Consider the following 26479-nt stretch of genomic DNA (forward strand, 5'->3'; position numbering starts at 1 on the left):
AGTGACAATCTCTCCACACCGCTCACTGAACACAAGCAGAGGTGTTATATCTGAAGAAGACTTCCTGAACCTTAGTGATGAAGAGCTCCTCGAAGGATTTCAGGAGCAAAACGTAATTAAGATACAAAGAATCACACTACGACGCAATGATCAACAGATTCCGACGAAACATGTGATATTGACATTTGGTAGCAGCACAGTCCCTAGTTCACTCGACGCAGGATATTTGAAAATAACGTGAGGCCGTACATACCGAACCCAAGGCGGTGTTTCAAGTGCCAGAGGTTTGGGCATGGATCACAATCATGCAGAGGCAAAGAAACATGTGCGAAATGTAGTGCCAATGACCATCCTTCTGATAACTGCAATGCTCCCGCGAAATGTGTAAATTGCAAGGGCGATCATCCAACTTACTCACGGAGTTGCCCTTCCTGGAAAAAAGAAAAAGAAGTAATTGCTCTAACAGCCAAAGAAAAAATCTCGTTCTATGAAGCCAGAAAGCGGCTATCGTACTTTCCGCGAAGAAGTTACGCCGATGTGACGCAGATGGGGGCAGCGTCACAGAGGTTTCAGGAGTCCTCCGAGCCCACGCGTAGTGGTCCCGCAGTGACCCCTCCGGCCCCCGTGATGGAAGCAGCCAACGCTGCTCCATCCTCTTCAAACGCCCTGCAGACACCAGTCCCGCAGGGCCCTAAGATCAAGCGAACCCCAAGGCCCGAGACACGTGTCTCGGCGCCTAACTCTCGATCCTCCAGCGCCTCAGAGAGAGCGATGGAGGTCGACGCAAGAACTCCGGTGTCATTGACACCAAAGGACAAGCGCTATACTGAGCGCGGTAAAAGGGACAAAATCCCAATAACCACTCAGAATAAGAAAGCGATAACCTAAAGGTTATCGCTTATTTGTGTAAGCCTTTTTAAATCTGTCACCTAACATCTCACCTCTTATTCCTTCCGTAGTGCCAATTCTTACCTTTTAATTTCAAAATGGCTTTTATTATTCATTGGAATTGTAGAGGTCTCATGCACAATCTAGGTGACATCAAAGACATCCTCAACATCTTTTAACCAGTTGCTGTATGTCTTCAAGAAACAAATCTCGGTCCAAGAAATAGTCAAATTCTCAAAGGTTTCGCCGTTGCCCGAAGGGACCGCGAATGTTCCAGCCGATTGTCAGGTGGAGTGGCTATAGTCGTGCAGGGCGGCACTCCTACCCAAAACGTCCAATTGAATACATCTTTAGAAGCCGTAGCTGTCGCCATTCTATCTTACAAAACCATCACCATTTGCTCACTGTATATTCGACCCCACACCCACTTCACTACTAAACAATTAGAAAATTTAACAGATCAATTACCGGAACCATTTGTTTTAGTAGGGGATTTTAATGCTCATTGTACTCTTTGGGGCAGCGTCAAAACTGACCAAAGAGGACAGCTGGTTGAAGATTTCATCTTATCTAATGATATCTGCCTTTTAAATTCAGGTGCCCCAACGTACTTTTCACCAACTGCCCGCAGTTTTAGCTGTTTAGATTTAGCTTTTTGCTCACCATCTCTTTTTAATGATCTTAGGTGGGAGGCCCTCGACACATCATATGGTAGTGATCACTTACCAGCAGTCATTAAACTCCTATCATCACCACCAACCTTAACCACTAGGCCACGCCGATGGAAACTAAAGCTTCATTAGTAGTAGTTTATGGCGCAAGGGCTACAACGGCCAAAGAGCGCCAGCAACGATGTTTAGTAGTGCAGTAGAATGTTATAAACATGTCAGCGGGTATAGTGGGTTGCAATGCCTGTGATGTACTGCGGTGGCTGTAAATGCCTAGGAATTAAAAACATAAGGCTTGCATTTCTTGGGAGAATTTAGGATGATCATGTAGGATTTCAGGTAGCGTAGGGAAGATGAGTTTAAAAGCGGTAAGATATATTCTTCAAAAAGTTCACATCATTAAGATAACTGAACAGCCGGTCGAGGGGGAACATCGGCTCAGCCGATAGGAAAAATGCAGGGTGCATAGGTAAATTGGTGTGGTAAAGTTCAGGAAAGTATCTTTTTCGCGTGGCTTCCATGCCAGGGCATTGTATAAGAACGTGGATGACTGTGAGTTGATGTCCACATCTAATGCAGACCGGTGGGTCAGTACCGGTTAGCAAGTATGAGTGAGTTGCATGTGTGTGTCCTATCCTCAGTCTCGACATCATTACTTCCTCCTGTCTATGCCGGTGTACAGGTGTTTGGGTAATGTAGGGTTGGATGATGTGAAGTTTGTTATTATTTTCTGTGTCCCAAGCTTTTTGCCATGCGTGACGCAGTATTCCTCGAACGACAGGTTTCATATCTGTATATGGTACATAACTTACATCTATTTGGGGCCTTAGACCTGCTAAGGCCGCATTTGCGTCTGCCGCTTCATTACCAGGTATACTAGTATGGCCAGGTACCCAGCAGATTATAATATGTAGCCCTCTCTTGTAGGCTGAGGTTAAGCTGCTGATGAGAGTGTTTATCACAGGATTCTTTCTTTGTTTTTCAAAATGTATTGACCGGACCACACTTAAGGCATCTGTGTATATTATCGATTGATTGATCTGTTTTCTTGTTATTTCTTGAACTGCGAGGAGTATAGCGTGAGCTTCAGCGGTGAAGATACTTGTGTATTTGTTTAAGCTTAAATGGGCTACAAAATCTGGACCAATTGCAGCACATGATGTTGTTTCAGAATTTTTTGAAGCATCTGTGTAAAATTCTGGACACTTGTACTTACTCTGTAGTGATAAGAAGTGTTGTTTTACAGCTTCTTGGGGTGTATGCTTTTTGTTCGTTTCTGTGAATGAGAGGTCACAATGTATGGTGACTGATTCCCATGGTGCTACTAACTCGTTAGTGTTATGCAGGTGAACGTCCGACAGCAATATGTTGTTTTCTTGACATAGCGACAGTGCTTTCAATGGAAATGGCTTTGCTAATGATGGCCGCTTTGCAAAGAGGGTTTGCGTTTCTGTGCTCTTCAACATTTTGTAACACGGGTGTTCTCGGTTGGAACTAATCTTAAGTGTGTACATAAAACTACAATACTTACGTTGTCGGTCTAGGTTCCACTGATTAGCTTCTACGTGCAAACTTGGAACAGGGCTAGTACGGAATGCACCTAGGGCTAGTCGCATGCCAAGGTTATGTACAGGATCCAGAATTTTTAAAACAGAACGTGAAGCTGATTGGTAAACAATGTTCCCGTAATCGATACGTGTTCTAATCAAACTGTTATAAAGCGAGAGCAAGCATTTCTTGTCAGTTCCCCACGACTGGTGCGAAAGAATTTTGAGGATATTCATAGTCTTTAAGCATTTCATTTTTATGTTTTTTATATGTTGCACAAACGAGAGCTTATCATCCAATATAACGCCAAGAAATTTCTGCTCCTTTTTCACACTAAGCACATACCCGTTCATCATAATATTTGGTTCAGGATGTATGCCTCTTTTCCGAGAGAATAACACGCATGTCGTCTTTTCTTCATTAAAGCGGAAACCATTCTTGTCCGCCCATTTTGAAAGCCTGTTCACTCCCAGCTGAATCTGCCTCTCGCATATGGACAGATTGCATGATTTAAAACTTATCTGTATATCATCTACATAGACTGAGTAGGATATAAATGGTGGGAGTGTTTTTCGTAGCGTGTTCATTTTAACTAAGAATAGTGTGCAGCTGAGCACTCCTCCTTGTGGTACACCGTTTTCTTGCACAAAGACTCTCGACACTGCAGTTCCCACCCTTACTCTGTACTTTCGTTCGGACAGGTAGCTTTTTATTATATTAAACATGTTGCCTGACACGCCATACGACGCGAGGTCTTGCAATATGCCATACCTCCAGGTAGTGTCATAAGCTTTTTCGAGATCAAAAAATACTGATAGACAGTATTGCTTATGAACAAATGCGTCTCGTACATAATTCTCAAGTAGAACTAGGCTATCTGTTGTACACCTTCCTGGTCTAAAACCGGCTTGGTGGGGATCCAGAATTCGATTGTATTCCAAAAAGAACATTAATCGGCGGTTGGTCATTTTTTCAAACACCTTACATACACAGCTCGTTAGAGCGATAGGTCTGTAGCTCTGTACATAGGAGGGGTCTTTTCCATGCTTTAATATTGGCACTACTATAGCTTCCTTCCAGCAGGACGGCAATCGACCACTGCAGAAAATTTTATTGAACAGGTATAAGAGGCATTCAAGTGTTTCCTCGGGTAGGTGCTTGACCATCTCATAATACTGTCTAATCCTGGCGCAGAGTTTTTGCAGTTGCACAAAGTTATTTTTAATTCTTGCATCGTGAATGGGCAATTGTACCCATCACTATTGGATTTTCGGAAGGAGAAGGGTATTGACTCAGCAAATTTTTTATATGTTAGGAATGCTTTTGTGTAGTTCGCGCAACTCGACATGTGCTCAAAGTGTTCGCCCAAAGCATCTGCTTGCCCTTCTAATGTAGTAGCACTGTCATTTACTACGGGCAAGGGTAGTGTGGTATTCCCTTTCAGCCTTCGAACCCTACTGTACACTTTCTGGCTATCTTTGTACGAGTTTATTGAGCCGATATAATTTCTCCAACTATCTCTCTTGGCTTCCCAACGAATACGTCTTCCGTTTGCTTTTGCACGTTTGAAATTTATAAGGTTTTCTTCTGTTGGATATTTGGAAAACGTACGCCAGGCTTTGTTTTGTTCTTTTCGTGCTTGCTTGCACTCTTCATTCCACCAGGGCTTAGGATTCACTATTTTACCAGAGGTTTGCGGTATCGATTGTTTCGCGGCATGAATAATGTGTTCAGTTATATAAGCGGTCATTTCTTCAATGTCAAGCTGCCTTATGGAATCAAGGGATATACATGCGAGCTCTTTGAATTCTGCCCAGTTTGCAGCATTTAGTTTCCATTTTTTTGGATTCACAGGTGGGTCATACGTATGTATTGCCTCTAAGAGAACTGGAAAATGGTCGCTTCCAAAGGAGTCTGTGAGAGCTCTCCATTCAAACAATGGCAGAAGTGTTGCAGAGCCAACCGCCAGATCTATTGAGGAGTAGGTGTTATGTGTAATGCTATAATAAGTCGGGAACTTTTTGTTAAACAGGGATGCTGCAGAGGATAGAAGGAATTTTTCAATTACGCGGCCTCTTGCATCACAGCGTGAGTCCCCCCAGAGTCCACTATGAGTATTAAAATCACCAACCACAATATACGGCTCAGGAAGCTGGTCTATTAGTTTTTCAAACTCAGTAGTGTCGAGCCTTTTGTCTGGTGGGATGTACAAAGAGCATACAGTAACAAGCCTATTAAGCAAAATAGCTCGTACGGCTACTGCCTCATAAGGCGTGTTAAGTTGGAGGTTTTGGCATGCAACCGTCTTTGATATTATTATTGCCACGCCACCTGATGCAGCATGCCCATCATCACGGTCTTTACGAAAAATTCCAAACTGAGTTAGAAAGTTCGAGTCACTTGATTTTAAGTGCGTCTCCTGAACACAGAACACTCTAGGTTTATACGTAGATAACAACTCTTTGACGTCATCTAGGTTATGCAACAGCCCTCTGGCATTCCATTGCAATATCTGAACACCCATTATGACAATGGTGTTTTTGGGAGTGTTCTGTGTAGAGTGATAATGTTATTTTGGTTTTGGTGGAATTATTCGAGGGTTTTTTTCTTTTTTACGTCCCTCAAGCAAGCTGCGCTTGTCTTTTGGTGCCACTGGCACCGTTGTACTTGCGTCAACCTCCATCACCTTCTGAGAGGCGGTGGAGGCGGGGTCACGAGGCTCTGAGAGACCTATCTCGGGCCTCGATTTTTGCACAGTAATGCAGCCCTGCGAGAGCAAGGTCTGCGTGTTGTTGGGTTTGGCAGCACTGGGTGCTGCCTCTGTGGGGGCAGAAGAAGTCCCCCGTGGTTCACTGCGTGTGACCAGGGCGGGCTCTTTAGGCCGCTGTGAGAGGGCCCCCTGCCTCGTCACTGCGGCAAAACTTTCGTTGCGAGGAAATGTAAGTCGCTTTCGTGCTTCAAAGAATGTGATGTTTTCATTTATCTTGAGGGCAATGATTTCTTTCTCCTTTTTCCAGATTGGGCATGATCGTGAGAATGCAGGATGATCCCCTTCACAGTTCGTGCAGTGTGATTCAGCATTACAATTATCTGATGGATGATCGTTAGAACTGCATTTGGCACACGTTAATTTTCCTCTGCATGTCTGAGAGCTGTGCCCGAACCTCTGGCATTTGAAACGACGTCTAGGATTGGGGATATAAGGCCTCACACGGATTTTCACATAGCCTGCTTCGACTGAGTCTGGTAGTGTGGTGGAGCCGAATGTTAGGATTACATGTTTTGTAGGGATTTCGGTGTCATTCCGGCGGATCATGATTCTTTGAACTTTGGTCACATTTTGTTCTGCAAAACCTTCAAGCAATTCTTCCTCACTAAGGTCAAGCATGTCTTCATCAGAGATTACCCCACGAACACTGTTCATCGAACGGTGCGCCGTGACAGTTACTGCTATGTCACCAATGAATTTGAGGTCTGAAAGCTTTTTAAGTTGTTCTTTGTCGTTCAGTTCCAGAAGGATGTCGCCACTAGCCATCCTTGTAGCTTTGAATCCTGGGCCTAATGTGTCTCTTAGGCACTTCGAAACTTTGAAGGGAGATAGTTTTCTGGCTGTTATACTGCCGTCACTGTGGATGACATGGTACTTTGCAAAGTTGTCGTAGCTCTTGAAGAAAAATCGAGTGGTTGCTTCGTTGCGCCCCCTTTTTAGAGGACGATCAGTTAGAGAAATGGATGAAGTAGCCATAAAAAGTATTTGTCTTCGGCAGCAGCGCCAGCCGCCCACCACCGAGCCCAACATGGGGACGCCACAAGGCTTGTATCTCAAGACTTTCGAGCGCCAGCTGTACGCCACTACTATAACCGTACATGGTGTAACCAAGGCTGGTTAGCCACACAAGGTTAACCCTCGCCGCCAGGAAATTAGAGTAGAAAAAAAGATAAGGAAAGGAGTGGAGAGAAAGAAAGGTGCAGAAGAAAGATTATAGATAGAGAGGGGGACAGGAAAAGGCGACTGCCGATTTCCCCCGGGTGGGTCAGTCCGGGGGTGCCGTCTACGTGAAGCAGAGGCCAAAGAGGTGTGTTGCCTCCGCCGGGGGGCCTTAAAGGTGCGAACACCCGGCATCGGCTCAACCCCCAGGATCCCCCTTTCCCCGGACACGGCTAAGCCGCGCACGGCTACACGCGGGAGGGTCCAACCCTCGTGTGCTCGGGTACGTGGTGTCGCAACGCACCAAACGCCTGCTGACGCAGACGCCCCTGCGGGGAAGGAAACTAAAGCTCGCTAATTGGCCGCTCTTTACGGAAAACTCGAAATTGGAAGATGTCTTTTCGCCAGCCCTAAGCGTTCATGAACTTAACAAAAAATTCACTGATGTAATAATCTCAGCGGCAGAAAAGGCGATACCCCAGTCATCGGGAATTGTGAGCAAAAGGCTAAACCCCTGGTGGACGAAGGAGTGTACCAACGCTAAAAAAGAACAAAATAAGGCCTGGGGAATCCTACGGAGGTACCCCACCTATTCCAACCTCTTAAACTTCAAACAAGCCAAAGCCAAAGCACGATTCATAAGAAGATAGGCTGAAAAATCTTCATGGCAAAAATACATATCTTCAATCAACAGTACAGTAACATCAAAACGAATGTGGGATCAGGTCAGGAAATTTAGAGGAGAGTACTCATCGTACACAATTCCACTACTTACATGTCCAGGCACACAAACAACAATACAAGAACAGGCAGATATACTTGGCAAACATTTCCGCGATGTATCCAGTTCAGGGAATTATACAGAGGAATTTCTACAATACAAACAGTCCGCTGAAAAACAGAAGCTGCCCACTACTGGCGCGTCAAATGAACCGTACAATTCCCCCCTGACAGAACAAGAAATAAACAGAGTTCTTTCTGCAGGGAAAACAACAGCGCCAGGTCACGATCGTATTCACTACGCCATGCTGGCCCATCTATCTCAGGCATCTGTAGACGCTCTCCTTAAATTTTTCAACATAATCTGGGAATCTGGTACAATGCCCGAAGAGTGGAAAAAAGCAATAGTAGTCCCATTTCTAAAAGCCGGTAAATCCCCAACATCCGCAAGCAGCTACAGATCCATTGCCCTCACAAGCTGTTTGGCAAAATCATATGAAAGCATTATCAATATCAGACTCTCATTTATTTTAGAATCAAGAAACCTCATAGACCCCCATCAGTGTGGATATAAAAAGGGTTGTTCAACCACCGACCATCTTGTCCGTCTGGAACATGAAATTCGACATGCATTTTTACACAAGCAACACTGTCTTGCAGTTTTCTTCGATTTAGAAAAAGCCTATGATACCACATGGAGATATGGAATTTTAAGAGACCTGGCTGACCTCGGCATCCGTGGTAAAATGCTGAATTGCCTAGCTGATTTTATGTCTAACAGAACGTTTCAGGTACGTCTGGGTTCAGTTCATTCTAATACATTTACACAGGAAAACGGCGTTCCGCAAGGCTGTGTCCTCAGCACGACGCTGTTTATAGTAAAGATGAATTCAATTAATAAGATTATACCGTCATCTCTTATGCACTCTGTTTACGTAGACGATCTCCAAGTAGCTTGCCGCGCCTCAAGTTTGCCAACCTGTGAAAGGCAGCTTCAAATGACAATAAATAAGCTTACACAATGGGCTAACAAAAATGGTTTTCGTTTCTCCACACAGAAAACAGTTACTGTTTTGTTATCTCAGAAACGAGGGCTACACAGCGATCCAGTCCTAAAATTGAACGACACCATATTACCGGTGAAACAAGATCATAAGTTTTTAGGAGTAACCTTTGACACCAAACTTAATTTCCTAACTCACATAAAAGCACTAAAGATTAAAGCAAATAAAGCTCTAAATATCCTTAAAGTTTTGTCTCATAAGCAGTGGGGTTCCGACCGAACGTGCCTTTTACGTGTTTACCGGTCTCTTGTGCGTAGCCTTTTAGACTACGGCTGCGTGGTTTACGGCTCAGCCAGACAGTCCTACATCAAGCGACTTGATCCAGTACATAACCTTGGACTGCGACTGGCAAGTGGCGCCTACAGAACGTCACCTGTCCAAAGTTTATATGTTGAGTGTAATGAACCCTCATTACATCAGCGCAGAGCATTACTCACTTTTTCCTACGTACTAAGAATTCAGTCATCACCACAACACATATGGTACAATATCCTCACACAATGCAACTCACGCCTACACTACACAAATAAACCGAACATGATTAAACCGCTTGTCCTGCGATACGAGGAATATGTTCGGGATTATAACATTCCTTGCAAAGTCCTACAGGTTGCCAGAAAGCCACAGCGTTTACCCCCGTGGTACGATCTTAAACCGCTATGTGACTGGACAATGACACATTTAAAGAAGAAAGACACCCCACGCGAACACATCACACAAGAATTCCGTACACTTCAGGACAAATATTAAAATAACATGCAATATTATACTGATGGCTCTAAAACGAAAGAACACGTGGGTGTGGGGGTCGTAACGGAAAATTGGGAAAAAAGTATTCGATTGCCACAACACGCCTCTGTCTTCACGGCCGCAGTTTTCGCTATATGGGTTGTTGTAAAAAAAGATTATCGCTGATGAACACAAAAATGCAGTCATATACACAGATTCTTTTAGCACACTAAAGGCTCTACATTTTAAATGTGAGTGTGAACCCTTGATTGGAGACATTTTAAACATGGTGGTGCTTAACGAATACGGGAGGTCAATTCGTTTCTGCTGGGTCCCAAGCCATGTTGGGATACCGGGTAACGAAGCAGCTGATAGATATGCATTGATGGCAGCGCACAAAGACATTACAAACACAACACTCCCATATAAAGATAGCATCCGTCTAATTAGAAAAGCTTTAACGGTAAAATGGCAACGCGAATGGGACCGTTGTGCCGACAACAAGCTACATCTCACGAAACCCGTAGTTGGCGAGTGGAAGTCATGCTATCATCAGGAGCGGTTCATCGAAGTAGTTTTATGCCGACTACGCATTGGGCACACACACCTCACACACAATTATTTACTTACGAAAGAAGACACACCAACATGCGAGAAATGTCAACAGCCACTAACAGTTATGCACATATTACTGACATGTACGGAGATTGAAACACACAGACGAACACTTTTGCACAAATTATATCGATTACACATACCTTTACACCCTGCTTTAATTTTAGGTGATGACCCACTAGTACCATTATGTGACGTTCGTAAATTTCTAGATGACACTGGCTTTTTACATAAAATATAGATTAACAAAGCCTTTTCCATCATAAACTGGATTTTAAACCACCTCGTGTTTGGCGCAGCATAGCCTCAGCCGCTTTTGCGCCATTAAACCCCATTTAACTAACTAACTAAAAATCATGCTGTCGTCGTCACGCGATGGTCGTCACTGTCATCTTGCTGATGTCGTAATACGCACGCTCCTGTCAGACACAGAGCTATTCGTATTACGCAAATATGTACCTGGTAACGCTTTGCGTAATCCCAAACGAGCCCGCTACATGCAAATGTTTCGCTGATGAACCAGCCCGATTCAGCACAGTTGTGGATATCAGTGTAATTATCCAAACTATACCGAAGTTATAAGTCATCCTTTATAGTTCTTTTACATGACTTTTGATCTGCGTTCTGTAGATTGTACAATGTTGGCGGAAATCCCAGAAGTCAAGATAAACGCTCTAAACGCTTTCCACCACTTTTGTCGATCGTCATAAGTTGCAGCACTCTAATACATACACATAACTACAGCGCACACTCGTAAATCAATTCTCCCCAACACAAGTTCCATCATTAAAGAAATAAGGGGAGTCGGGACCAGCACAGCAGCATATGTATTGCTATATCCCGCTGTATAAACAGCTTCCTGAATGTCCACTTGTATAAGTCGTAGGACATATACCTCCGTATCACACATAAGTATTTGCATGTTTTGTGCAAACACTCAAGCATAAAGCACTATGCATTATAGCTCTTGGCTTGCAAGAATTAAGCTTGGTTCATATTTTGAAATGTTAGTTGTTCGCTCTAGAATTTTGAACATCTCTTAAATACTGAACCCTTTTCAAAAAATAAACCAGTTGTCAGTAGCGTTTCCTCGTCGTCGTGTCGTCTTTTCACCGTGTGTTCGTCCTTTTTAGCGCTACTATCAGTTTTAAAGAATCGCTCTAGAAGCTTGTGCATGACCATATATGGAAAAGCTACAGGTTAACAACCGTCAAAACCCCGAAGCTAGACTAGCCCGTGCGCTATAACAACCGGGGGACTGGGAATTAAGCCAGTGTTTTTTCGGGAGGACAACGAACTAGAAGACCGCAATATCAATTAAGAAAATGGAAAAAAAAACGCAGGAACAAGAAAGAAAGGAAGGGAAGCAGGAAGAAAAGATGTGTTTGAGGATGGTAACTGGGCGCATCCAACGCAGCTTAGGTCGACAGTCAATCGTGCTTCAAGCGCCGCACGCTTCACAATTAAAATATTTCGAGGATTCACGATCGAAACACCATGTAGCTTACCAAAAGTGAAATAATGCAGAAAAGAGCAAGCAAGTTGTGACTGCAAATGTGTGCCAAGCATAAAATTCGCTTCCACTTTTGTGTCCAGCTGCATCAGTGTACACGCGCAGCGTCCTAAAAAGTGTTCACTGTCAGCTTTCCAAGGAGTAATCTCACGACGTGGCAATTACACTTCCACAGAATCATTGCATTTTCCTTATTATTATGAGCTATTGTCGCTGTTGTCAATTGAGATAAACTTAAAAGTATAAAAGAATCATGGGATATATACAATGCCATATATACAGAAGGTGACCCGTTATGCAATATGATACGAATACAGAATTTAGAAAAAAAATTTCATCTCGCTTTTATTACACCCACTCACCTTGCCGTTTTAATCTATCTTGCATGTAAGGCTCGGAAACTTCCCGTTCGTTGTGCAAAATTAACTTTTGACGCAGATGTAATGAAAGTCTGCATCAAAAAAAAAAGATTTAAAAAGTGCAGCCAACATTTCCTAACCTTATAACGGCATCATGGTGGCTCATTTAGTGGCGACACCTGTTTCACTTTATTTAGAACGCGTTTTTAATGAAAAGGCTCTATTGTGCGTCCCACAAACAGCTACACTAGCACGAAAGCAGTGTGGCACTTTCGTATGTTCGTGCCTTAGATCACATGACACTCGGTAATGTCGTCAATACGACGTCACATCTCAAGCACGTGGTATAACGTGAACACGTGGATCTGACAAGTGCCTGCTCTGACTCAGTAGAGAGTTTTAGTATAGGGGACGCAAGCGGTTTGCGTACGCAAGAACTAGGGGCGACGTTACTGCGCATGCGCAGACCGCTACGTCTACTTGCGTCCTTGGGTTGTTGGAGCGGCCGAAAACATCGCTGCCCCTAAGAGGTCACGTTACACACGTGACTCTCGCGGTGTACGAGAACTTACGAGAAGCGAGACCAGCCGAGTCAAGCCGGTCAAGCCGCGCTCCATGCGCATCTCGCCAGACAAACGGAGAACATGACTGCGCCAACTGCACCGGCGAGGAAGGGTGCGCGTGTGCACTTCACGGCCGACGTGGACGTCCAAGTTCTGCGCGAAGTCAGGGCGATCAACCCATTCGAGGAGGTGTCGCGGTGGGCGGTGATCGCAAATAACCTCCTGCTGGCGATTCGGAAGAATTTGTCAGCCCGGAGCCTGCGGGACCGCATAGACCTGCTTCTCGCGCAGTTCGCCGCACGTGACCGAGCGAACCTAAGAAAGTAAGTGTGCTGTTCGCTCCACTGCTTCCAGCAATTGTTCTCCGAGTTTGTGTTGCCAAGTTGCAACCTTACCTGTGGAACGTTCTTTTAGGTCCGGAACAGAGGAGGACTACGACGAGAAAGAACAACTTCTCGCGGAGGTGTATGAACTCGCACAAGAGAGTGGCTACAAACTCAAGCACTCCGCTGTGCGCAAAGTTGCGGCGACACGGCGCCAACAGCAGCAGCAGGGACAGTCCCGGCGGCCGGCCACGGATAAAGGCATAGCGTCGGCTGTCCGGGACCTTGCTGCCTCGAAAGTGCGCACCGAGTCTGATGATGGGGCCACCTCTTGTGACGACGACAACCTTTGTAAGTTCCTCGTTAATCACCAAGAAATAATGCTTGTATTAGTAACCCTAGTATTTCTAGTATAGTATCTAACGGTTGTTTAGCTTATATGCTGGCAGTTAAAGACCTGTATTTGTTAAGGCTAAAATATCGTGATGAAACCGCCGCGCTGTGCACAAGTGTCGCGGTACTACATACATTTCGAACGTATTAGCCTACCTTTCCGTCGTGCTCCATGTAAAACAGATTGTACTGCCACTATTGCAGCGATCTTTTCCTTTTCCGTAATTAGTGAACAAGGTCGAGCCACTGTTTTCGCCTGATTATAGAGCTAGTGGCAGCTCATCCTCCATGCTCCCATTGACGAAAAAGAAAAGATTGTGGTAAAGGCTTCATATGGTCAGTATGGATGGAAGCTTGGGCTGGTTGGTTTGCCATTGGAAACGATTAAGTAGCGCCAAAAACAAATGAAGGCATATGTGCATTCACATTGCCTGCTTGTGTCTGTAGGTCACATTTTATATCTGTTTGATTTGCTGTACACCCTATTCATTACATATACATGTACCGTCTCTTTCAGGGTCTGCAAATGGCAATGATGCAGCAGTGGTGTCCGAGGCAGAGCCCCATCACGGTGACTACGAGGTGCTCGCCATAGCTCCAGAGCTACATGCCAGTGCTTCGGTAAGTATGTCACCGTGGAGGGCAACCTCTACAACCTCTTTTTGCCCCATCCGAGGCCCCACCACTAGCCCTGCCACTAGCCCCACACCTGGCACTACCCCTGGACCCAGCCCAGGCCCTATCCATAACCCCATGAACAACACGAACACGTGGATCTGACAAGTGCCTGCTCTGACTCAGTGACAGTTCGCTCTTGGTTCGCTCGTGCCTCTTAACTAGCCACTGTATCCTAGCTGCGTGACGATGTTTGCGTTTGTGCAATATAAATGCAATGGTAAGACGGCTGTCGTGAAGCACTGCGCCATAAGCGATTTCAAGCCAAAAATGTTGCCGATTTCAAGTCGACCAAATTGTACAGCGTTTACTGGCCTGGAGACGACAACACAGACGGCGATTTCTATGAAGCGCGAATCCTGCATCTCACTGGTAAGTGACACGTCAAGCTCCATTCGTACCCTTTCGTAGTGATGTCATTGATCGAAGAGCGTGCGTTGTGTATAGGCAGCGGCCGTAGTGACATAATGTAAGTCGGGAAGCAGCTTATCTAGACCTTTTCACCCAATGTGTGTTACGCCTCGAAAATGGCGGTAGCATTACCTGTATGTGCATTCACTTGGAGTCTTTAATTTTCAATATACGCTATCGCACAATGATTGCACTATGAGCATTTCATGTAGGCGTGCTTCAAAATGGCTGTAGAGTCTCCAAAAGGCGGCATCTTTCGTTGGATTGTAACGGCGTTGTCATGCTTGCAGGAACATTATGCAAATAGGCTTTGTAGGATATTTATGTCTGCGTGTGTTTGGGTTGCATCCCACATCGTTATATTATCTGCAGAATCGATGGAGGAGATGCAAGCCTACATGGAGAAGCGCCCCAGGAAGGTTTTGGTGGATTTGCCAAAAGGACAAAAAAGGAGCAAAGAAAAGGTAATGCATTGTTGATAATTGCATTTGCTGCATGCAAGGCACAAGGCTAGAGCACTTCATCTTATGTGCTGAACTGCCTTAAGTCTTCAAAAAGTAATGACAGTGATGTCCAACCTGCACGGAAGTCAATGTGATTGCATCGCACATACTACCATGAAAAGAATGGTAAAAGAATTTAGGAACACCTGCAAGCATTCTGCGTGCTAATTAGTGATAGTGGAATGAGTCATTAAGTGATGCACCACCATTCACTTAAACCAAGCACTTTCCACCTTCATAACACTGTAGATGTACTGCAAGTCAATTTCAAAAGCTTCACATCGCCTCTAAGACAACAGTGTGCTGATAAGGCAAAAGCAGACAGTTGGTTAAGTTTGCATGGTGACAAAAGAAACAGCTAGAAACAAATGCGATGAAAGCGAGAGGGTGGAGTGCCCACTCTGAACTTGTAACTGATTCAAAATCTTGTGACGCCTGCAGGAGAGAGAACAGAATGCAAACACTATTTCATTCTGAATAATGTTTTACTTGCTTCGGCAGCTGCGATTAGAACTATTTTTCATGGTAGGTCACAGTCCAAAGCCTTCACAGAATAATTTTACTATGTAAACTGCAAGCCTTTTTGTAATTGAAGCTTTATATGTAGCATTGTGCATACATGACATACTCCATATTACCGAATAGTTGTCTAAATAGTAGAAAAGGTTTCATGTTCTAGTCCATGCAAGTTCTACTACATAAGCTGCTGCATGCACAGCTATATCAAAAGCAAAAGCAGTGATGAAAATAATTATATTTAAGACGCACCACATGCATCTTAAAACAGTTGTGGTTGAATCTGTGCTGCGAGTTTCAGTAACATGGAAAGTGCTTTATCTATATGTGTTTACATCATCATTAACCTATTTCAAGTCCACTGCAGGATGAAGGCCTCTCTCTCCAATCTCTTAATTGCCTCTGTGCTGTGCTAACCGATTCCAACTTGCACCTGCGAATTTCTTAATTTCATTACCCCACCTAGTCTTTTGCCGTCCTCGACTGCATTTCCCTTCTTTTGGCACCCATTCTGTAACCCTAATGGTTCACCGGTTATCTAACCTATACATTACATGCCCCACCCAGCTCCATTTCTTGTCTTAATTTCAATTAAAATATTGGCTACACTTGTTTGCTCTCTGATACACACTGCTGTCTTCCTGTCTCTTAACGCTACACCTATAATTCTTAGTTCCATTGCTCTTTGTGCAGTCCTTAACTTGTTTTCAAGCTTCATTGTCAGTCTCCAAGTTTCTGTCCCATATGTTAGCACCAGTAGAATGCACTGATTGTATATCTTTCTTTTTAGTGATAATGGTAAGCTTCCAGTAAGGATCTGAGTATGTCGACCGTATACACTCTAACGCAAATTTATTCTGAGAATTTCTTTCTCATGATTGAGGTCCCCTGTGAGTCCTAGGTAAACATATTCCTTCGCGGACTCTAAAGGCCCAACCACACGCAGCACGGGATCTGCGAGCGCGTACGCGGGTGATGAAGGGAAGCGCGATACGCGCACACGTTTGCGTCTCACTGGGCTGACAGACCAGCATCGGCGGAAACGTTTGTGTTTGGGTTTGAGAAAAGTTTATCCTCAATTTCATTATGACTAACCTTTCTATTTAATTAATTGATGTTAGAGCTACCACATTGTTTTTAAGTTGAGAAATGTACGCCGTTTTATGTACACATCGTTACGGTAAGCAAAGCTACATCAATGATCAACATCACCACTGCTGATCCGTACGCGCGATAACGCATGACAGAGTCTGCTCGTCCGCGACTGCAGTTGGCAATCTGCACGACGTTGCTGTCGAGATTTTTCTTATCCGCCTGCTTCGCCAGCTTCAAGGTTCTCTACCCACGATGTACGACATGAGACAAGCTTTTGCTTCTTGCACGGAAGCTTTTGCAAAGGCGGCGGGAGCGCAGAAAACGTCTGCAGCGACGTTGGTGGGTCCGGCCTATCTTTCAACCGCGTAAAGAAGAAGGACTTTACTACACGGCTGTGAGTAGCCGCTTTCCCTTCGATCATCTACAGTGGTAGAACAAGAAGCCAACGTTAGGACATGGGGCCTTGTCTTCCTCAGGACAGCAGTTAGTTTCCTGACCAGCGTTTTTAATGCGCGCATAGGAAACACAAGTGAAAAGGTTAAAGTAGTTATGCGGGGATCGCACACACAGCGCGCGAACGCCACTATTTCGAGAATGGCACCGCGTCGTCGGTACAAGGTTCGTCCAGGTTGACAATACAGATGGAAGCGATAAGGTAACGACGTACGCGAACAGAGGGAACGACAAGAGCATGGCGTATTTCGGAAAGCGCGAAAGCATGGGCGAAGGTCGGGCTGATTAGCCGCCGGATGCGCGCAGATCGTATAGATACGCGGCGACGACACTTTACGCCGCTTCAACAGTTCTCTAACCTTTGTAGGCGTATGCAGTAGCACATACCTTCACTAATTCTTCAGCTTCAGAAGGGGAGAAGTACTTGATTCTATTCAACAGACAGTCTATCAATATACCTTCACTAATTCTTCAGCTTCAGAGGGGGAGAACCACTTGATTCTATTCAACAGTCTATTAATAAAAGTATTTTCCAGACCTCCATATGCTAGAACTAAGGTGTAGCCAGTGCTGGAATCCTAATTTGGAGCTCCTTTCATTAAGAGTAGACCATACTATATAGAGAGCTTGTATATCACCCTCCTATATTGCACAAAATTTGTAAGGATTAAGTTTTGCCATAAATTTTCTGCTGTTTGATATTTTATTCAATATCCACCCTGTTTTTTTTCTTCATTTGAATGGATATTTAGTTCTAAATCTACTATTCGGTATTTGCGCACCCCTACAAAAAAGTTAAGGACTGCTAGTAATATTCGTGCCATTAATATAGCACATGGATTCAAGAGCACCTGTTGAAACATTATACGTGTTGGTTAAGTATTAAACTTGTGGATGAGATATGATTTCTTATATTTCCTGCCTCTCGGAAGTGTGACTGTAGAATATGAAGTGTAATGTAATTAAATTATGACCTGGCAGGTTAAAGTGCTATGCCACTGCTTTCGGAAGTTTCTTGGCAGTGGCGGCACAATTTTTGTTTAATCTAACATTCACTGGTTGTCCTGTTTGCCGACATACTGTTTGTATTCGAGCATATAAAGAATGCAGGGGGTGAAGTTAATCATGGCTAGTCGCTATCCATGTGTGTCAGTTAAAAGTGTACAGCTCCTGGTACTTGCACGTGTATGCGGGTAGGGCACGGGCCTTCTGTCAGGTAATAATGCACCTTTTTTTACAGATGCAACGGATGCGTCAGGGTGACCATGGATTTTTCTATATGTTTCACCGCATGACGTCGCAGCTCTTGACCTTTGTAGCAGAGGACCTCACACGGCAGCACCACATTCGAGAACCCCTGGAGCCTCGAGAACGACTTGCTATAGCGTTGAGGTTTGTAAAGGATAGTTGTCCCTGCAAAAATAATATGCGTTTGAAGGAATACATAATGTGCGGCCTAAAGAGTAAACATCATTTCTTAGTCATTTAATGTATGATTTATTTTATTTATATACATAATAGTGCCAGCTGCTTTTTGGCAGCCATAGCAGGGAGGGGTCACAAAACATTGAAGCAAGACAAAATAAAGAAAGAAGCAACTGACAATGCGTGTGAAAAAGAAACACTTAACAAGAAAAAAAAAAATATATATATATATATATATATATATATATATATATATATATATATATATATATATGTCACAGCAAATAAAAGTGTGCACTTAGTGCATCACCAGTGTAGCAGCTATGAGCTAACTGAACTGTAAAACTTTGCCATCAAATGGCATCACACAAAAGCTACCTCAGTGCTTTTGACCTTGCACAACTTGTAAAACATGCAGGTGGTAGTTAACCTGCACAAATTAAATTTTGATCGTATGTCACTCAAAGAGTGCCCCTATAACCATGAAAATTATTGCCAAGAAGTGTGATGTCATCGTAATGTGCAAACAACTGAGAAATGGGTACCAATCTTTTTCCAACTTGCATTCCAGCTACTTGGCATCCGGGCAGGACATAAAAAATGTTGCCTTGGCTTACCGTGTGGGGATCGAGACGGCTAGACTCTGCATTCATGTGGCCTGTCGAGCAATCTGGGCAAGTCTGAAAGACCACTACATGAAGGTAATGTCACACAGCTATGAGGGACATTGCTGTGCATGTAAACTTAGCACTTATTTCATCATAAGTTTATACTTTGTTCCGATGACAACATAAAAAAATATAATCTTAACTCTTAATCATGCATATTACATGCACAAATTCTTAGAGGTAGGTGAATATCAACTTTGTTGGATGCGAATTGAATATTGATTAGTCAAATGGAGATTCATATATATACAACAGCAATATTTGTTTTGATATTACTAGGGGCCATACTCCTAGTGGCTAGTGAAAAAAGAAGACGACTACCAGGGTTAATTAGGATCAATTTCAAAAACGATTGTCATTAAGAAAACTGCACAAATAGTCTGAAAATTTTAGGGTCTGGTGGGAAACAAGATTTCTAAGAATGAATAGCTGCGGTATGACTGGATTTGCATATGCACCGAATAAATGGTTGCCTAAAAAATATCAGGTTGTGGAAAAAAGAAGCTGCTGGAGGACTTGTGTGCTGTAGACATGTGTCATAGGGCCCTTTCCAATAACATCACTTATTGTAGTGTAAAAGATAGAACTGATGCATAACTATGCTGCCAAAAAGGACTAAATGACAGTCTACAAGCAAAAATCGCAGGTTGTCACGTAGGCTTCAGCTGCAAAACCAAAAACAAACCCTGCATTAACCAATATGTTTCTGCATTGCTTCGAAAAGTTTTGTTGTTGTTTCAATTTTGATAATTTGCGACACAACACTTTGTTTAGCAGACGGAGAACAGTAACAAAACTGTAACAGTTCATTTTTGCGAAATATTTATTTAGTTTTGATACTTCAAAATACACACCAAATAGTTCATTTTCAAATACGAATACAGTAGCTACTGTGTAATTTCTATCATATCTGAAACTTCAAATGTTCGCCAACCTCTACAAATTACTCGTTATCTAGAAGCAGCCGGTCTTGACACTCCAATGATAGCAATTACTTTATTGTGAATTATATTGCTCTACTTTTTACAAATTTGGAGTAGCTAAAAAGACAAATCACACACACTGCACAATTGCATAATCACAACTGAATTTCCACTATTCCTTTTGACCATCTCTATTAAGAAACCAGAGGAGCAGTACTTGTTGTTTGGGGCATTTCCAGGCACCAAGCACGTCTGAGTGGGCACATATTGCCAATGGGTTCGCTGCGCAGTAGCAGTTCCCAAACTGCTTGGGAGCAGTTGATGGAAAGCATGTTGCCATAGTTGCTCCTCGGAATTCTGGCAGCTTGTACTACAACTACAAGGTAAATTTAAGCATGTATAAGGTGTGCGAACACCACTGAAATAATTATGCTAGTACGATTGGATTTACAGTTGCTACCAACTACTTGATGCTAATTTTAATGCTTTCATTCATAGTTTTCATTATTGAAAGCATGCATTTATCCAAGCAGTACTAACACACATTGTGTTGCTGTTTTACATATTTATATAAACAAATGCAGGCACTTTTGTATTTGCGAACTCTACAATTTGGTTTCAGTACAGAAAATGCATGTCGCCAGAGTTCGCGAGACTGCAAAACAACTGCTGCCCCTCAGTTATCCTCATCGCATGTAACCTTTGTGTGTAAACCAATGTAGTGGATGCACCTAATAGTTATAAATATACTCTTTCACTTTGCTTATTAGCTACCTGTCACCCTTGCATTATGATAGGCGTACTTGTGCCTCTGGTGTAATTCTTGAATGCCAATTTTCAGGGCACCTTTTCAGTTGTACTCATGGCTGTTGTCGACAGCAACTACAGTTCGTGTTGTCCACTTCTCTACTCTTGTGTCCTGTCTGCACGCCTCACCTCTTTTTTGCATTTGAAAGTCCTACCTGTATCTGCTTTTCGGCAAGACAGTCGTTGGGTGATTTTCAACTACTACATAGCCTGGCTCAGTGGTTGCAAGCCACACAGTAAACAGTCTGCTGGTCAGCCAGACCATCACATGCATCAGCAGTTTGCGACCACTAAGTCCAATTTTTGTGAGATAACTTTTAACGAAACTATGTCCAAGAAACCACACTCTCCATTTTGTCTGCATAAGTGATATTTTGTGCATTCAGGGAAATGTGGCACGACACCGTAGTTATGGAGTTGACAGCTAGCCCTCTGATAAAGCAAAAAGAAATAAAACAGTGATATAGAACTGTCAGTGCTTCTAATTTGTGAAATGCAGGTTTATGCAGGCAGTGGCTTCTGGTTGGACCAGAAAGCCTGGGACTGTTTGTTTAGTGCCTCCACGGATTCGATGTTCTGCAGAAGCGCTGCTACCGTGTTGTGGACTGCAGACCTGTTAAAGACGAGGAGTGTCACAGGGACACTTTCAAACAAAGCACGTTCGCTCGGTTACACCGAGGCAAAGCCGCCGCTCACGCCAGAAAAAATCTCATCTCTAAAGGGTATATATCATTTTCCTGTGGCCTTTAGAAAGTTTACATATTGATCTTGTGCATGTTTTATGTTTTTATGATAATGTGGTTTATTTTACATAAAACTGGCACATCAATTTTGATTAATTGCCTTGTGTTATGTTCTACCATTGAATGATGCAAACAAAATATTTTAGCTCTGCTATTTGTGCATGTGATGGCGAATTCAGTATTTTTGCAACAAAAAGAAAGTTCAAGGCTTGTCTAATTGAGTTGTTACCATGGTCTTTCAGCAGATAGTACTTGCCTGGCAACTGTTTGCCATATTTTGCTATTACAGTGAAACCTCGTTAAACCGTAGTTGGCCGGAGCTCGGGAAAAGTACTTACTAAACAGCAGTACTGCTTAACCGAAATAGCATGAGATCGCCCACTTACCAGTCAAAAACTGAACTCAGAGAGTGCGATGAAAGGGGGGAAAAACAAGCAGTATTTATTCACTTCGCGCAACAAGTGTTATTCTCGTTTGATGCCGTGGCGGCCTAACAGCGACAACAGCAGCCTGTCGTCGGCTCAGTCTTAGCTCATTTGCGCAAGATGCGTGAGCCAGCCAATCGCAGTCGAGAATTCCGATCCGCATAGGGCTTGATCGTGATCAAAAGTGTTCACTGGTGTTACTGAAGCTGCGAGCCAGATTTTCAGCCAGTCCCTTCTTCACGCCAAGCACTCACATGGCAAACTTCTCATTGACATTGCATGTTCTCCGTGCGTGCAGGCAGTAACGCTGCAGAAGTCGCGGGGTGCCTTTTTCATTGCAGGGTGCTGTTCTCATCGCGGCGATTGCATTCGTGAGGCTGACGTAATGCGCAGCTTCTGCCACTGTCGGGCCTGAATCGTCCGTGCTGTCGCTTTCCATGTCGTCCTCGTCACTGTCGCTGGTTGACACTTTGGCAACAACAGAGACAACGATGGCGAAAAATCGAACCATGTAGTCGACATCTCTTCGCAGTCGCAGCAGCGCTGCCGAGCAACTTCGCATTCTAAATGCCACACACCATAGCCAACAGAAGATCGTTGCTGTGTGCCAGCGCCGACTTTTTAGTATCACGTTCGATAGCATGAACGATACCTATTTTTTCTTCTATGCTGAGCAATCGGCGCCTTTTTTATCCGAACTTCGGCATCACGCAAGTCCTTCTTTGCACGATGCCACAACGCTCTCTAGCATGGCGCCGAAATAATGATGATGTGGCTTCACGTGCAAACGCACAGGATGCTTGGAGGCCGTTCTGTTTTCTGAGGCTTGTTGTTCTGCCGGGCTGCTCGATGGAGTCGACGCACTGCTGTGATAGTGCGATGAAAAGTGTAAATGCCACGTGTTAACCGATATGCACGCAATAAGCTGGTACTGTTTATGCGGATACAAAACATTATTTTCAATGGGCACTGAGTCGGCGATTTGACTGTACTACTTTTAAAACGAAACTACTGTTTAAGCGGGTACAGTTTAACGACGTTTTACTACGCTAGATTTCTGACTACAATTTTGCACAAGAACGCAAGCTGCCATCACCTGTGCATTACTGAAGTTAGTGCAGCAACTTGCTGCACTCGGATAGTTAGCCATATCTTTATTTCTCATCACTGTAGGTATAATAAGATGCTCATTATGGTCAGGTGTTAACAGTGCTCATGCATTGCAAGTCATATGGAGCAAAACGTGGTACTATCGGCGTCAAATAAAACATGAGCAGTGGAGAGCATAAGTGAAGGTTTAGTGTGCACCGTCCGGTCATCACTATCGGCAGGCGTGCTCATCCGGGTTGAATACACTGCATGATGATGCTCCCCCTTTTCGTTTCTGTTCTGGCTCTTTTATTTGAATGTGACAGAAGAAAACAAAAGCTAAAAAAGCAAAGTACAGGGTGAGTATTATTGCCCAGTGCGGTGAAACCGTATATGCTATTGGTGTCAAATGAAACGCAGTGGTACAGTTTGCACTGTCATCATTACTCCACCATAACATTTCGCTTTCAAATAAAAGAGAACCAGAACAGAAACTAAAATATTGCAGTATAGAAGGAACATCATTGCGTAGGACGGTCAATCCGGAAGTATGTGCACGTCAATGGTGTCGACTGTACGGGCGCAGACTTTACTTTCAGTTAGAAGCTCCGTTCGCATTTCATTTCATGTCGATAGTATCTCACTAGCAGTAGGTGTAATAGCTTTTATACATGGATGCTTCATAGCTTCATATTAAATATGAAGTAATCAAGCACACCACTGTTACACATGACTGTGCAGAATAATAATAGCGCACTTATATTTTTAAGGAAATTAATTCATGCGTTCACAAGCAGTAGTGGCTTCCTTTGCAAACTAAATTTGTCTTTGCCTACATACTGCGCTTCAATGACTTCTGAATGTACCCATGGAGTAATAAAGAACTGTGCTTAGTTCTGTGTTTTCTTTATGAGGTTAATAGTTTCACTTTCCATGCAGCAATGCTTGGATTTCTACATGGGCGACGTAACAAAGGAGGTGGCGGACAAGCGGATGAAAATGGTCCGCAAACATTTGTCTCAAAAGCTTGGCGATGTGCAGCGGCGCTGAATTGTCTGTCATATCAGCCACGGACATCAAGGTCTTCAATAAATGTATCAGTCGGAGCGTTCAGGTTCCCAGATGTCACATCAATGCATACTCTCATGCCATGGAGGAAGAGTAGATTTTAATGAAGAGAAAGGAGGAGAGGTCGGCCTGGAGAGCGTGTCTCTAGCCTGCTACTCTTCCCTGGGGAAAGGGGAAATGGTACATACAGGGAAGGGTAGGTGGCATCTGATTAGATACACATCCAATATGCGGAGGCGCACTGTAGACGCAATACACGCAAGAGTAATCTTGTCCACACAATAAGTTATCATCTAAACCCATTTCGCACGGTCTGCAGGTCTCACAGGTTCTAGAGGCGATCGTCTAAACCAGTCTCATGTAGAAAGTTCAAGAGACATTATGGCACGTTGGGCACAGTCAACTCTTACCACGTGCCCAGAATTTTTTCTTCCTAAAAGGGGCGATAGTCCAAGCAGTCAACACTAGACTTAAGTGTTCTTCGTTCGCATGCTTAGTGAGGGCACACGTAAAGTACTTGAGCTGTTGTCTCTGGAGTGTGACAGACGCTACATTGGTGAACATGAAGGCGGTGATGTGCAATTTTGTTGCCTTTGAACCTCCTGTTGCATGTCACCCAGAAAGAGCAATAAAGCACCAACAAGATGACATAGGATGGGACACACTCAAGCACAAGTGTGTGTTACCCATTATGTCCTTGTTTTGTTCTAGCCCTTTTACTCTACTGTCTGTGCTGTTTTGTTGCAACTGTTACATCCGTTCTACAAATAAAACGGACTGTGCTAAAGCTGCACCAACAAGAGGTGTGGTCAATGCAACTGTGGGAAGGATTTATTCATATTTATTTATTTATTTATTACCAAAGGATACTGTTGCATCTCTTCTAACTAATCACAACTGATTGTGATATAGAATCGTCACTTACGCATACATAGACGAGGGACCTCGTCTATGTATGCGCTGTAAGTGACGATTGATACCATCGAATACCAACTAGCCCGTACCCAAACCTTGCTGTGATATAGAAGTTCCTAAACAGAAATAAAGTGCCTTGGAAAGGCTGGCTATTTTTGAGCAAGCAGGTGGCAATTAATGAACCGGCCTGTTAAGTTTTTTTCCAGGCTGCCTGACTATATGTATGTTTTTGTGGTTCTCTCTTTTGTCTGCCTCACCTTTGTTAAAGTCGGCTACTGTATATATAGTACAGCCCTATTTGTTATGTGCCAGTGGTTATGCTATATAGCTTTTGAAATCTAGTCTGGCTTCTGTGTTACCTCTAAAGTGCATGCCTTTGTTCATTCATCCAGTAATAATATGTTCTGGTCAGCTGTCATTTTTTTGTTTTCTGCATCCTCAGGCATTCTTGCTATGACAACAAAGTACTTATATAATAATCATAGTGGTAAGATATTTGCAGCAAGAGCAGTCCTATGTGCTGCCACGCTGCTACAATATGGCATTTTAGCGGGACATTTCACCAAGCCTGTGCCAAAGAAAGCAGAAGAATGAAAGCTTCATTCCATTCATGCTGTCTTTGGTTAGTACAGGAAGCATCTTTAACAGCAGTTAATGCGGCAGTTTTTCAGGTCACTTTGTTATTGAATGACTGCGACTCAATTATGATAAAGCATTAAGTACAATTTTGTCATTTTAGTTATCTCTAATACTGTAAGCGTGTATTCTTGCCCACATATAATATGTTTTTTCCCTACATTTCTGTAAAAGTACCCTTTCTGTAAAATATGAATGGTGTATATTTTTCATTCAGACAGTATATTCTGAATTTCATGTTTTTTCTCTTCCTATCTGCTTCAAAAGGGGAGGCATCTGTTCCAGAATTTTCTTCAAGACAGTTGCCCTTTTGCACCACTAATTTCCTCAATGTAACAAGAAAACCGAACTGCTCACGTCGAGTGCAAATAAAGCTTCAGTTTCCTCAATTTTGTTTGTCCTGTTAAAAATGGAGTGTAGAATGCGCACATGCCTGCCTACTGACTGGCATACAAGCTGGTTGAGACACACAACAAGAATGTTAGTCCTTCAGCCTAGGTAGCAGCTATGCCAATACATCTTAAAATTGATGCAATCATGCATTTCTGCCATTAACCGACAAACTAGTAGGGACCGATAGACTGTTAGACCAATAGACTGGTAGACCGTCAGACCGGTAGACCATGAGACCATCAGACTGGTAGACCATCAGACTAGTAGACCTTCAAGGTCCAAAATTACGTATAGCCATCAGACATGTAAGCCAGTAGCTTGATGGAATTTTTGACTGGGTAGAGGACAAGATAGAACCGGACCTTCTCGAGGAGCGATGGCTAAGCGCTCTGACTAGCTCGGAACTACACTACCAATTATGGG

The 26479-nt window shown here is 43.5% G+C and overlaps 2 long non-coding RNA genes across 3 annotated transcripts in view; one reads left to right on the forward strand and one right to left on the reverse strand.

Moving 5' to 3' along the window:
• Window positions 1–17648: 17648 nt before the first annotated feature.
• The window catches only part of LOC129385756 (uncharacterized), a 114938-nt gene continuing 106107 nt past the window's right edge, over window positions 17649–26479 (reverse strand). For both annotated transcript variants that reach the window (XR_011895697.1, XR_008613301.1), the window contains one exon: window positions 17649–18377. This is a non-coding gene — a long non-coding RNA (uncharacterized lncRNA). The remainder of the gene's footprint in view (window positions 18378–26479) is intronic.
• Window positions 18660–25199, forward strand: LOC126534360 (uncharacterized). The gene is made up of 3 exons (XR_008613299.2): window positions 18660–20363; window positions 21287–21509; window positions 23984–25199. It is a non-coding gene; the product is annotated as an uncharacterized lncRNA (long non-coding RNA).

The sequence above is a fragment of the Dermacentor andersoni genome, chromosome 7 (genome assembly GCF_023375885.2).
Source record: "Dermacentor andersoni chromosome 7, qqDerAnde1_hic_scaffold, whole genome shotgun sequence".
Classification (NCBI taxonomy): domain Eukaryota; kingdom Metazoa; phylum Arthropoda; class Arachnida; order Ixodida; family Ixodidae; genus Dermacentor; species Dermacentor andersoni.